Below are 13,425 nucleotides of genomic sequence, written 5' to 3'. Positions count from 1 at the left end.
GTCTAGCTTAATTCCCTTATTTGAAGTGGTTTTTCTTCTCAACTTCTGCAGAGGTGCCATGGAAAAGGCAACTTTGGAAAGAATCATAAGGACAAATCAGCTCTGCCAAATATTAAATACGTTAAAAGGCTATGATAACTGATGAGACTAGTGCCAGGACTTCTGTTTCAGTAGCCATGTCCTTTGGGCACCAGAGTAACTAAAGGAATAGAAACCCTGGACATTGCTGACCAGGGCTGTGATCCTTCATGGCTCCTGGAAGGGGTTGTCCGCTTGATGCACTTGAGGCTGCCTCTCCACCAAAGCACCCCCTTTAAGGATCACAGTCTCAACTTAAGAGTGCCTGGCTTCTCCTGGCTTCCTGGCCTCACTTGTTTTCTGGTTACTACCCCTTTTATTTCATCCCAACCATACTTCCTCCACTGTAGTTACTTAGGTTTCTTCATTCACAGTGATTATACTCCCAAACTGGAGTCTACTAAAGTCTTCAGTGGCCTTCTGTCTAGAGCGATGCTGATTCAAGAATACCATAATCAGCTCAGTAGGTAACGAGTAGCTGAGAAAATTGGAAACTCCTTGTCCCACATACTATGAGATCTATTTTGTGTAAAAGCAGAAGGAAAATCCTGAAACCACTGTGTAAACAGCAAATCTTGGTCAGAGCTGATCTCAGTTTCTGTGGACAGCAGCACAAACAGACAATAAATAAATCCTTTTAGTTCCTAATTTCCCAAGTACCAGAATTAGTTAGCTGAGAGAGCTGAGCAACACAGTTAGTAGCTGCAGCCAATTCAATAGAATTTTTTAAAAGATAATTTTTAAATATTATAATAATTGAAGTCTTTCTATCAAGCTCAAGAGTAGTGTTGGAGATAAGTACTAGAATAGACACTACAATGAAAACCTAAGTGCCTACTGTCTTATATATATATATATATTTTTTTTTTTTCTCCCCTTTGTAATTGACACTTCTGTATCATCTGACCGAGTGTTCACTGAGAGATTCACCTCTCAAATCTCTAATAAGTGCAGCATAAGTTTTGTAACTCTCTGTGAACCCTTCCATAAAAAAAAGGGCTTGACAAAACCCACTGAAATGTTGTGAAGTAATTAGCCTCCAACTAATAAAAAAATTAAAAAAAAAAAAAAAAAAAGGGGCTAGAAAAACTATACCTGTAAAAGCAAATGTTTCCCCGAGGACTATGGGCATCCAGAGAGTTTGTCATCTGCCTGCTGCTGTGTGTAAAGAAGAGTAAGTCTTTCATGTGAAATTAAATCCCCAGGCTTACTCCATTCATAGGCATGGGAGTCACATTTACATTATTTCCAGAACACAAGAATCCTGATCCAAAAAGTTAAACTGAAAGCTAGTCTAGGACCTAAAAAGTCTTTGGGTTTAAGAATAGGCAGACTGCCCTGTAAGGATACCAGGAAAGAATTAAGATTTCAAAAGTTTGGGATAATCCAACCATGTGCCCAACATTAGGAACATATTTTTGTCCTGTCACACTTGAAACATTTGTAAAAGTTGAATAATTACAAAAATTGACCATTGAACAACAGCAAAAGGAATCTCAGTGAATAAAAAAACTCAGTACCATGACGAAAATTCAATCAAAAGCAAATTTTAAAAATAAATCAATGTATTTGGGCAATAAGAAATAGTTTTCTAATTATTTCATGAGTTAAAGAATAAATCATTTTAAAAATTATAAAATATTTAGAAATGGATGCCATTCTATATGTGGAATGCAACAATGCTTAGTGAAAAAAAATCAAATATAGTAGAAAAGAAGAAAAATTTAACTAATGATCTACAGCATTTGGTTCAGGAAGTCATAAAAACAATAAAGTAGAAGTAATAAATGTAAAAACAAAAGTGAATGAAATAAATAAGAAATCTAACTCACTAGGTTTAATAAAATCAAAGGCTGACTCTATAGACCTTTAAAATGGATAAAACTCTCCAAAATTGGTCAATAATAAACAAGAAAAGGCACAGGTCAATAATACCAAAAATGAAAATTAAATATAAGTATAGGAATTTTTAAAAATTTCATGTAAGAATGCTATGCACAATAGGACAATAATTAGAGGCAGTAGATAATTTTCTAGAAAAATACAGAAAAATCAAATGAATTTTAGAAGCCTATAAAGATCTATAAACTTTTAAAAATGAGTTGAATAAGTAATTCTTAAAAAATTGAACCCCTAAAAGGAAGCAATGATCCTTCAAAATGGTATAGCAACTCGGGAAGACAATTTGGCAATTTCTTACAAAACTAAACAGACTACAATCCAGTAATCATAGCCCTTAGTATATACGCAAAGGACTTGAAAACTTATATCCACACAAATCCCTGCACACAGATGTTTATAGCTGCTTTATTCATAATTATGAAAACCTAGAAACAAGCAAGATGTTCTTCAGAAGGTGAATGGATAAACTTTGGTACATGCAGACAATGGAATATTACTCAGTATTAAAAAGAAATAGCTATCAAGTCATGAGAAGACACGGAAGAAACTTAAATACGAATTACTAAGTGAACAAAGCCAGTTTGAAAGGGCTGCATACTGTGTGATTCCAACTATGCAGCATTCTGGAAAAGGCAAAACTATGCAGACAGTAAAAAGATGAGTGGTTCCCAGGGCTTGGAGGTAGAAGGGATGAATTAGGTCACAGGAGATGTTTAGAGCGCTCAGCTTTCTTTATACTCCAACTCTCACATCCATACATGACCACTGGAAAAACCATAGCCTTGACTAGACGGACCTTTGTTGGCAAAGTAATGTCTCTGCTTTTTAATATGCTGTCTAGGTTGGTCATAACTTTCCTTCCAAGGAGTAAGTGTCTTTTAATTTCATGGCTGCAGTCACCATCTGCAGTGATTTTCGAGCCCAAAAAAATGAAGTCAGCCACTGTTTCCACTGTTTCCCCATCTATTTGCCATGAAGTGATGAGACCGGATGCCATGATCTTAGTTTTTTTGTAAGTGGAGTTTTAAGCCAGGTTTTTCACTCTCCTTTTTTTCATCAAGAGGCTCTTTAGTTCATCTTTGTTTTCTGCCCTTAGGGTGGTGTCGTCTGCATATCTGAGGTTATTGATATTTCTCCCTGCAACCTTGATTCCAGCTTGTGCTTCATCCAGCCCAGCATTTTGCATGATGTACTCTGGATATAAGTTAATTAAGCAGGATGACAATATACAGCCTTGATGTACTCCTTTCCCAATTTTTCCCTGGCAGCTCAGATGGTAAAGAATCTGCCTGCAATGCAGGAGACGTGGGTTTGATCCCTGGGTCAAGAAGATCCCCTGGAGAAGAGAATGGCAACCCACTACAGTGTTCTTGCCTAGAGAATTCCATGGACAGAGGAACCTGGCGGGCTACAGTCTATCTAGCAAAAAAAGACATACAGATGGGTAATAAAACACATGAAAAGATGTTCAACATTGCTCATTATTAGAGAAATGCAAATAAAAGTACAACAAGTATCACCTCAAACTGATCAGCATGACCATCATCAAAAAATCTACAAACAATAAATGTTGAAGAGAGTGTGGAGAAAAGGGAACCCTCTTGCACTGTTGGCGGTAATGTAAATTAATAGAGCCACTATGGAGATTCCTTAAAAATCTAGGAATAAAACTCCCAACAATTCCACTACTGGGCATATACTCTGAGAAAACCATAACTGAAAAAGATGCACATATCCCCAATGTTCATTTTGTCACTATTTCCAACAGCTAAAATATGGAAGCAAGCTGGATGTCCATCAACAGATGAATGGGTAAAGAAGCTGCGGTACATACACACAATGGAATATTACTCAGCCATAAAAAGGAACACACTTCAGTCATTTCTAAGGTGATGGATGAATCTAGAGCCTATTATACAGAGTGAAGTAAGTCAAAAAGAGAAAAACAAATGTCATATATTAATTCATATATATGGAATCTAAAAGATGGTACTGATGAACTTGTAGCAAGGCAGCAGTGGAGACACAGACAGACATAGAGCTCAGACTTGTGGACACAGTTGGGTATGGAGAAGGTGGGACAAGTTGAGAGAGTAGCATGGAAACATGCGCGTTATCATATGTGAAATAGATAGCCAGGCAAAATTTGCTGACATGATTCAGGGAGCTCACACCAGCACTCTGTGACAACCCAGAGGGGTGATGGGATGCGAGGTGAGAGGGAACTTCAAGAGGGAGGAGACATATGCACACCTATGGCTGATCCATGTTGACGTATGGCAGAAACCAACACAGTATTATAAAGCAATTATCCTCCAATTAAAAATAAATAATTTTTTTTAAAAAGAAAGGATACCAAAACAAGTAGCTATATCTACCACAGTCACAAATGGCAAAACTTAATATTTTTGTTTTGTTTTGCTGGGGTTTTTTGTCTGGGCTGCATGGCTTGTGGGATCTTAGTTCTCTGACCAGGGATGGAACCCAGGCCCTCGGCAGTAAAAGCACCAAGTCTCAACCACTGAACCACCAGGGAATTCCTCAAAACTCAATATTTTGAATAAGTCAGTTCTCTCCAAATGTTTCAGACAAACAGTTTCAGACAAAACCCCAACAACTTTTTCCCCTGGAACTTGTCAAGTTCATTCTCAAAATATTAGCAAGTAACAAAAGGAATAGTACAGCTAAAAAAATTGAAGAAGGAGGAGGAAGAGCAGGAGATAGGGACTCACACTTCTGGATAATGTGACTTACTAAGAAGGCTGGAGCAGAGAAGGCAATGGCACCCCACTCCAGTACTCTTGCCTGGAAAATCCCATGGACAGAGGAGATTGGTAGGCTGCAGTCCATGGGATCGCAGATTCACTTTCACTTTTCACTTTCATGCCTTGGAGAAGGAAATGGCAACCCACTCCAGTATTCTTGCCTGGAGAATCCCAGGGACGGCGGAACCAGAATCCCTGGTGGACTGCCGTCTATGGGGTTGCACAGAGTTGGACATGACTGAAGTGACTTAGCAGCAGCCGCAGCAGCAAGAAGGCTGGAGACACTAACATAATGAGTGCCAGGTATTTATAAAATAACAAGCCCAGGTAGACAAATCAACTAAGGAACATATCCACGTGCATGTCCTTAAGTGAAAACTCCATTCACGGCAGAGGTGGTATTATAGTTTAGACCAGTGAATGTTGCTGGGACAACTGTCAATTGCTTTGGGGGAAAAAAATCACTTTTTTACGCACACACATACAAAATTATGGATGCTAAAGACCCGATGTGGAAAACAACATTTTAACACCTGTGGAAGAAAGTAAGAGCCATTGGAGTGACATTTTTTTTGACATTGGAGTAGGAAAGGAATTTCTTAAATAAGATATAAAAGCACAAACCTTGAAAGAAAAGCTAAATCTGACTATACGGAAGTGTAAAATATATGTAGAACAAAAGTCAACATACATGAAGTGAAAACAACATGCCATAGGCTGAGTGAAGAAAATTTCAGTATAAATACTTGACCACACCAACGGGCCTCCACCTCCTGCTTCCATTGGGTTTATCAGTGGAGACAGACGAGTGCTGCGAGGTCAGGGCACGCATCCTCCCTGTATCTGCAGATGCCCTGTGACTGACAGTGACCCCCGGCCAAAGACCATAGCTCCTGAAAGAGCCCTCTGCACAAAGCCTCCCCGTCCCCAGCTTCCTCCTCGCTACTGATGGGGGCACAAGTGCCCCGCTGTTGGTAGCCCCCATGGTTTCCCTAAGCCCTGTCCACACCTTATTTACACTCACTTCCAGTCGCCCAGGGTAAGTTTACCATCTGCTCTCTGCTGGGAGAACCGGTGTAAATGCTGCCGTTAACGTGGTGTAGCCCTGTTAGGTAAGTTACCTAACCTGTCTGACTCCAGCTACTTCATCTATAAATGGCGCAGCCATGGGAACTGATCAATATGATTTACGTAAGCCCCTCAGCACAGCTTCCCGCACACAAGCAAACAGTAAACGGTCGCTACTGTTGCCGTGAGAGCGGTGGTTATTACTGACACCACTGCCAATGTTTCTTTGTTGCTGCCCAGTGATCTGAAAAGCACTTAACCATAGGAGGGCAAAAACACCAAAGCGGAACCTGAGGTAGGATTCCTAAAACATAATTTGCATCAGACTTAAAGAATGTTCCAGAGTTTTCCTGAGGTCACCATCATAATAAATGTGAACACTCCTTACAAGGCAGAATTTCAGAGAGTTTTCTTCTGTCCACTTAGGGTGAATGGGCCAGTTCACCTCTGGCAACAAACAAAAGCTTCATGATTTGCAAAGTCAGGCCCCACCACTCACTCACGTTGCCCCGACACATGCAGGCGTGTCGGTTGCAGCAGTCAGCAATGCACTTCAAATGTGAGTCTCCTTAAACATCAGCCAACACACACCGGCTGCAGGCCTCAAGGGTTAATTCAGCCAACCAGTGACCATGACATCAGTCCTTCCATACCCAATGACACTCATGTCCAGGCAGATTGTCCCCATTTAGCTTCAGTTTTATACAGGTGTTTGTTACATACCACACGTTACAACACAGAATAAAGGCTTTAATTGTTACGACATACGGAACTACTTGTTTTATGCAGTGGGAATTATGGGGACAAGATGTAGTAAACACTTGGTACCTTGCCGCCGGTAGAGGGAGGGGCATTCTAAACTGTAGGGACAGTTGAATGTAGTTGAATGTAGGAGGGACATTCAGATCATGTTTTCTGTAGGGTATTTATTCTACCCTAATTCTGTTAGAATGGTGCCTAAGATCTGTTGCAGTGGTAGGGCCTTAGAATGTGTGAAGGGTGAGGGAGGGGACCTGCCCGTGGTGATGGACAAGCTCTGTATCTTGACTGGGATGCTGGTAGTGCGGATCCATACATTTGTCAAAACTCATGGAACTGCACCTTGAAGACCTGGGCATTTATCTGTAGGCCTTAACTCAGTTGTAATTAAGGTCATAGGAACAGGTAGACGAACAGAAAAGTTAAAACACAAGTTCTAAAAGGATACCTGTGAAAGTGTATCCTACTGTACCAATGTCTTCATGTGACAGAATAAAACCTTGGAATAGTTAGCAAATCAACCTGAACTCCTCAGGAGTTTGCTAAATAATTGTTGGTGAGAGGAGTTGACACAGAGACCTTTGAGTGGCCAAAGGGAGTCAGTCAACCATTGGGGATTTGTGGGGAGTAAACCACCCACAAAATTACAGGGTCAGCGCTTCAGTTCTCTGTGCTTGTTAGAATGGCGTTGACCGGTAACACCCTATACTTTCTGGGAAAGGCTTCCGCCCCTCACGGATCTTTATTTTTCAGGAGTTTGTGCTCCAAATCGCTGTGATTACCCCCACAGGCCAAAGATGGATTCCTAGGTGGCTCAACAAGAAAATTGCGGATTATTGGCTGACAGCATATCCACCCAAATGGGTGTCTCGACGGTGTGCTTTGTCCGGAGCCCTGGATGAGAGTGTTGAAGAACTGCTTACCAGATGTTTAGAAGGCACACACGGGGCTGAGACCACCAGTAAGACAGGCTGTAGGCTCGCAATTCACATCACCTGCACAAGAATGATGCCTGGGCCCAAGCCAAAATGTTAAACTAGAATAAATGAAAAAACAAACTGCCGTCAGGTTGAAAAAGCCAACTGCCAAATGCAGGCTGTGACTGGGGAAACTGGACTTGAGAGACATAAGCCCTATGGTTTTCCTTAATCACACTCGCAGTTAGGAGCCCACGGTGGTACGGTTGGTTACAAACTGACGGCTTTGACAGACAAGCCCGCCAAACTCAACACTGGCTGCTGTCTTTGGTTCCAGGTGCTGATTTTACAAGCAACATTGACAAGCTGGAGAGTGTGCCAGAGAGGAGAGTCAGGATGCAGGGAGATGTAAACACCTCATTCTATTGCAAACATTTTAGGAAACACGTTGCTTAGCCTGAAGAAGTGTAGACAGTTACAGGTTAAGGGATTAAACATGCTGATTTGCCCAGGTCTGAGATTTCCAGACAGAGCTTTCAGCTTTAAAACTGGGATAATCCCAGGCAAACCAGGACAAACTGTCAGTCTAGATCAAGGTAACAATGAGGGAAGAGGTACGAGGACATGTGACTACCGACTTCCAAATATTCGGAAGGGTTTATTCTCAGCTGCCCCTCGAGTGGACCAGATCACTGGTATGAGCTACCCAGAGTCAGAGCTGAGCTCAGGGTAAGGAAGGCCTTGAGGTTCCCAGGGGGCTTGCTCAGAGAAGGCCCTGCTGAGCGAGCGGTTTGTTTTCTCTCAGAAGAGGAAGTCTGGAGATCAGCAGCTGCAGGGAAGTCATCAAAGAGGCAGGTTCCTTCTCTCTTCCTGCTCCAGCTTCCTCAGGGTGCAGCTCTTGGAGCAAAGTGGCTGCTACAACTCCAAGCCTTGCATCTGCATTCTAGGAAGGAAAAAAAGGAAGAGGAAAAGGATAAGAGCACCCCAACTGAGCCAGACCCACTTAAAAAGCCATTCCCTGGAAGTCCCACACAGAAGCTGCTTGGATGTCATTGGTCAGTACTGGATCACACAGCTACTGTTGGCTGCAAGGGCATTGCTGTATTTAGGGGACACGTTGCCACCCCGAACAATCCTGGGGTCCAGTTAGTAAGGAAGAAAAGGACAACGGGTATTGGGTAGGCAGAGAGCAGGCCTGCCCAGCCACCTGCTCTGGGCATGTGCACTTGTGACCTCCCTGGCCGTCACCACTCCTTGGGGAACTAAAGCATCACCCTTCCTAATGGCAGGGCCGGAGTCTGCAGCCCAACCGGAGGGCAAGGATGTCAAGAAGAGAGTGAGTGTCGTGTCTTAGCAGGAAGTTCCATGATCCCCCAAAGCAGAACTGGTCACAGTTAACCCTGGGCCCAGGGAATCTTGTTTACGAAAATAGCACCCGTTGGAAATGGAAAAAGGTTTGGGTAAGTCTTTTTTTTTTTTTTTTCCCCTCAAAACTGGTGGAATTGGCATAACTGTTACAAAGAATGTTCTACTAGAACCCTCTGTTCTAAAAACAAAAATAAAGTGACTGAAAAGTGAGCCAAGAGGAGGCAGGCCTGGTGCAGAGTGAGTAATAATAGTACATGGTTTATACAGAGACTAAGAATACAAAAGAGCTTGTCCTGGTCAGATGATTCGCAATTCTGACTCGCTTGCCTGCTCGTGCCTGGAAGGTGCCAGCTTGGGTACCTGAACGAGCCACACAGGCACCCAGATGAGGAAGCATGTGAAGATGGTGTTCACCATCCCAGCTGCAGATTTCTACACCAGCCTTCCTTGAAGTCTAGTCCCCGGACCTGGAACAGCACCACCTGGGCACTTGTTAGAAATGCAAACCCTCAGGCCCATCCCAGACCTCCTGGGATTCTGCTCTATGGGCAAGTTTGAGAATCACTAGCCTGGATCAATGGCTAATAGCAGGGAAATATTCAAAAACAGTTAACTGGTCTGTGATTTTCTACTGTATAGCTATCATGAGAGAATTACAGTAAAAAATTAAATCAGGACTTCCCTGGTAGTCCCGTGGTAAAGAATCCGCCTGCCAATGCAGAGGACACAGGTTCAATCCCTGGTCCAGGAAGATCCCACATGCTGTGAAGCAGCTAAGCCCGAGCACCATGACTGCTGAAGCCTGCGTGCCTAGAGCCCCTGCTCTGCAACAAGAGAAGCCACCGCAAGAAGCAGCCTGCGCACCGCAACTAGAGAGTAACCCATGGGCAGCAACAAAGATCCAGCACAGTCCAAAAAATAATAAAGGTACATTTAAAAAAAAAGGTATAGAACACTTTAAAAAATTAAATCAGTCTTCTGGACTCTGCACAATCTAAGTTCAGAAAAAATATAGGCTATGAGATGAATTAGGAAAGCTTTCTCTATAGGCCTGTCACTGAATTTACATTTCTTTAAACTTTTAAATCCTAATCACAGCATCTGTCTTAAAGGTCATAGCAAGTAATGACTTGTTTGCAGAAATTTATTTCATTAGAGTTTCAGCACCAAGTGTAGGAATAAGATGTACCCAAAAGTCTTGCTTCCCTGGTGGCTCAGTGGTAAAGAATCCGCCTGCCAATGCAGGAGACAGGGGTTCGATCCCTGTTCCGGGAAGATCCCACATGCCGCCCAGCCACTAAGCCTGTGCCCCAGGGCTGCTGAGTCTGTGCTCTAAAGCCCGAGAACCCAAAATACTGAGCCCCCATGCCACAACTACTGAAGTCCGTGTGCTCTAGAACCCACGCTCTGCAACGAGAGAAGCCCCTGCAGTGAGAAGCCCCTGCGCTGCAACAGAGAGCAGCCTCCACTCACAGCAGTGACGACCCAGCACAGCCAAAAATAAAGAAAAGTTTTGCATGCTCCAAGTATTGTCATAGTCCCAATGCATGAGATAGGCCCCAGTTTTTACGTATCTGTTATGGGGTGAACTGTGCTCCCCCCAATAAATTCATATGTTTAAGTCCTAACTCCCAGACTTTAAAGAGGTAGTAAGGTAAAATGAAGTCATTGAGACTATATGACTGGTGTCCTTATAAGAAGAGGAGATTAGGACACAGACGTGCACAGACGGAAGACCACGTGAGGACAGTCATCCACAAACCAAGAAGAGAGGCATCAGAAGAAACCAGTGCTGCCAAACCTTGACCTCAGACTTCTAGCCTTCAGAAGTGGGAGAAAAAAATTTGTTGCTGTTTCATCCACCCAGCCTGTGGCACTTTGTTAGGGCAGCATAGCAGACTAATAACGTTACCAAAAGACTTGTGATCAAATTGGGCCACACCTGGCCCTTCTGTTGTGGCAGGCGTTTGTGCTGTTCCAAATACTTCAGGCTTCCCTGGTGGCTCAGATGGTAAAGAATCCACCTGCAATGCAGGATACCTGGGTTTGATCCCTGGGTTGGGAAGATCCCCTGGAGGAGGTGGGCATGGCGACCCTCTCCAGTATTCTTGCCTAGAGAATCCCCATGGACAGAGGAGCCTGGAGGGCTACAATCCATGGGGTTGCAAAGAGTCGGACACGACTGAGCGACAAAGCAGGCATGCAAATACTTCGAGCTCCCTACCTCCTGGGGAACATAATGGTATTGTACTTCCCACCCTCTGAAGAAGTTAGGCACAGCCATGGAATGTGCTTTGGCCCATACAAGGTGAGCAGAAGTGAATGTCACTTCCAGTAGGAACTTCAGGAGCCTGAGGACAGTTGTCCTTGCTCTCTTTCCCCCTCAGCCCCATCAAGGAGCCGGCGCCTGAGGAAGCAGATATGGCAGCCCACTCCTGAAACCAGTAACATGGGCCGGGCTCCCAGCTAACCAGTAATGGACTTATATAGTGGGAACAATAAATAAACCTTTGCTATTTTAAGCCCTGAGATTACAGCATACTCATTATTGCAGTGTATCCTAGCCTCTCCCGACTGCTACATCAGCTTACTGACCATTTCAAATCTGAGTCATCTCACCAAATTCCAAACATGCAATTGTTTTGTTTACTTCAGATGATAGCAGTAGCCATCAAATCATTGATTTGGGGGACATTTGGATTTTTTTAATATCTAAAATATGCATGCTAGTAAGAGGGCACGGAGCTTCTTGTAGAAGGTGGGGAGATGTCTCTGAGGTTACCCCTGGGAAGAGACAGTTGGCAAGTCTCCCACACTGAGGGGGCACAGCCAGAATACAGCCTCCTGTGTTCCAAACCGGCAGTCCCCTCTGACTGTCATCTCCCTCGTCCCACACCAGGCGTTTTACATAGAAGAGATTGAAGTCAGTCGGTGGTGGAGCTGCGACTAGACCTCCTCCCCCCTCCCTCTCAGACCAGAGCCCTGTGCACTAGACCGTACTTACTAGTTCTGTAAGAATGAAAAAATAAGAATCTCATGCTAGCCAGCAACAGGACCTCCTAATCCTAAAACCTGGTCATAGTTCTGTTACCAATGAAAACCATTTCTGAAGAACATCTGTTTCCAAAACAAATATCCATACGATCCAACTTGTATGCTTTTTTCAGCCTCGGTGTACAGAAGATCTGAGGAACCTCCAAGAACAAATCCATTTCCAGTCACCAGGTCTTCCAGCTGTTTGCTTTACCCCAGGTGGCCCTACTGCTGCCCCTCGTTTGCTGGCTCAGGCCTCCTCTTCTGCCTGGACAGCCTGCCCCTTGATGTTCTCCCAACCTGCCGACTCTTCTAAACCCACCATAGATCCAGCCTGTCTTGAATGGTTTCCTGCCTTGAAGATCCACAAACTGCTTCATCACATTCCAAAGAACACCAACCCCTGTATGTAGACAGACGGTCTAGGAGACTGTCCTCTATGTATTACTCTATTACACTATTACAAGGTGATTTACTTCTCGGCGCTTTGTTCTGTTAGACTCATGCCCTGTAATGAACCCATGGAAAGAATGGTAAGGAGGGAAAGAAAAGCAGAACGTGGGACTTCTAACACACTGTCCTGTTATCTAGACTGCCGTGGGTGGGCAGAGGCCTTCCTCCATGGTATGCAGAGTTGATTTCCCTGATAACATATTCTGTGCAAGTTTGATTGGTGAACAGTGGTGCCATAAACAGAGTTTCATAGGTCACTTGCTCCAGGAAGTTATGGTATACAAATATTAACAACAGCTGGGGATTTTTCTTGGAAAAACATAAAATTCCAAGTATTGCTACCAGGGGGGAAAAAAAAAAAAAAAACAACTTCTAAATCCTTTATTTCACTCTGTAATGAATACAGCATCATGTAAACTTTACAGTTTGAAGCTTTATATATTTTTTGCTTGGAACATCAAAGCAGTCACAATTCATAATTTATTTCACATCACAGTTTACAGATCACCAAAATAGAATTTTAATTCATTCTCAGAACGGCAGACATCCTGTTTTAAGTGAGTGATGGAAAAACAAAATGCCATGCCAAGTTCACCAGAATACATATAATTGGTCTACGATGATGCTGTTTTCTTAACTTGAGTGACATGCCAAAAATGACGGCTTACTTTGGAAAACTGCAACATCCAATACATGCAGTACTGACCATGTTCATTTCATTAAAAAAAAAATCCATCTTTTGTCAGTTACATGTCAAACTCTCTTGTCAAATCTTTGCAAGAGAAGTTTTTTTCTCAAAGCTATACAATCTAAATTACTTTTAGTTTCATGGTGGGATTTTTAAGGAATTGTTTCCTGCCCACAGGTGAGTGGGGCAGAGAGTTTCCTCACAGTTCTATTCATCTGCTGAAGCTTGGCAATAACTCCATATCAAGAGTGGTCCAGCAAAGACGCTGTCCACGCTGTGTGCTTTTGCTAACATCACTTTTGAGATCTACAGATAACCTGAATACAGGCTTTTGCTTCAGAAGCCACCAGTTTCTGGTTAGTCTAAATGCTACTCACAGTGTCCCAAGGCTTGA

This window comes from Cervus elaphus, chromosome 19 (genome assembly GCF_910594005.1).
Source record: "Cervus elaphus chromosome 19, mCerEla1.1, whole genome shotgun sequence".
Lineage (NCBI taxonomy): Eukaryota > Metazoa > Chordata > Mammalia > Artiodactyla > Cervidae > Cervus > Cervus elaphus.
Note: the sequence above shows the minus strand (reverse complement) of the source record.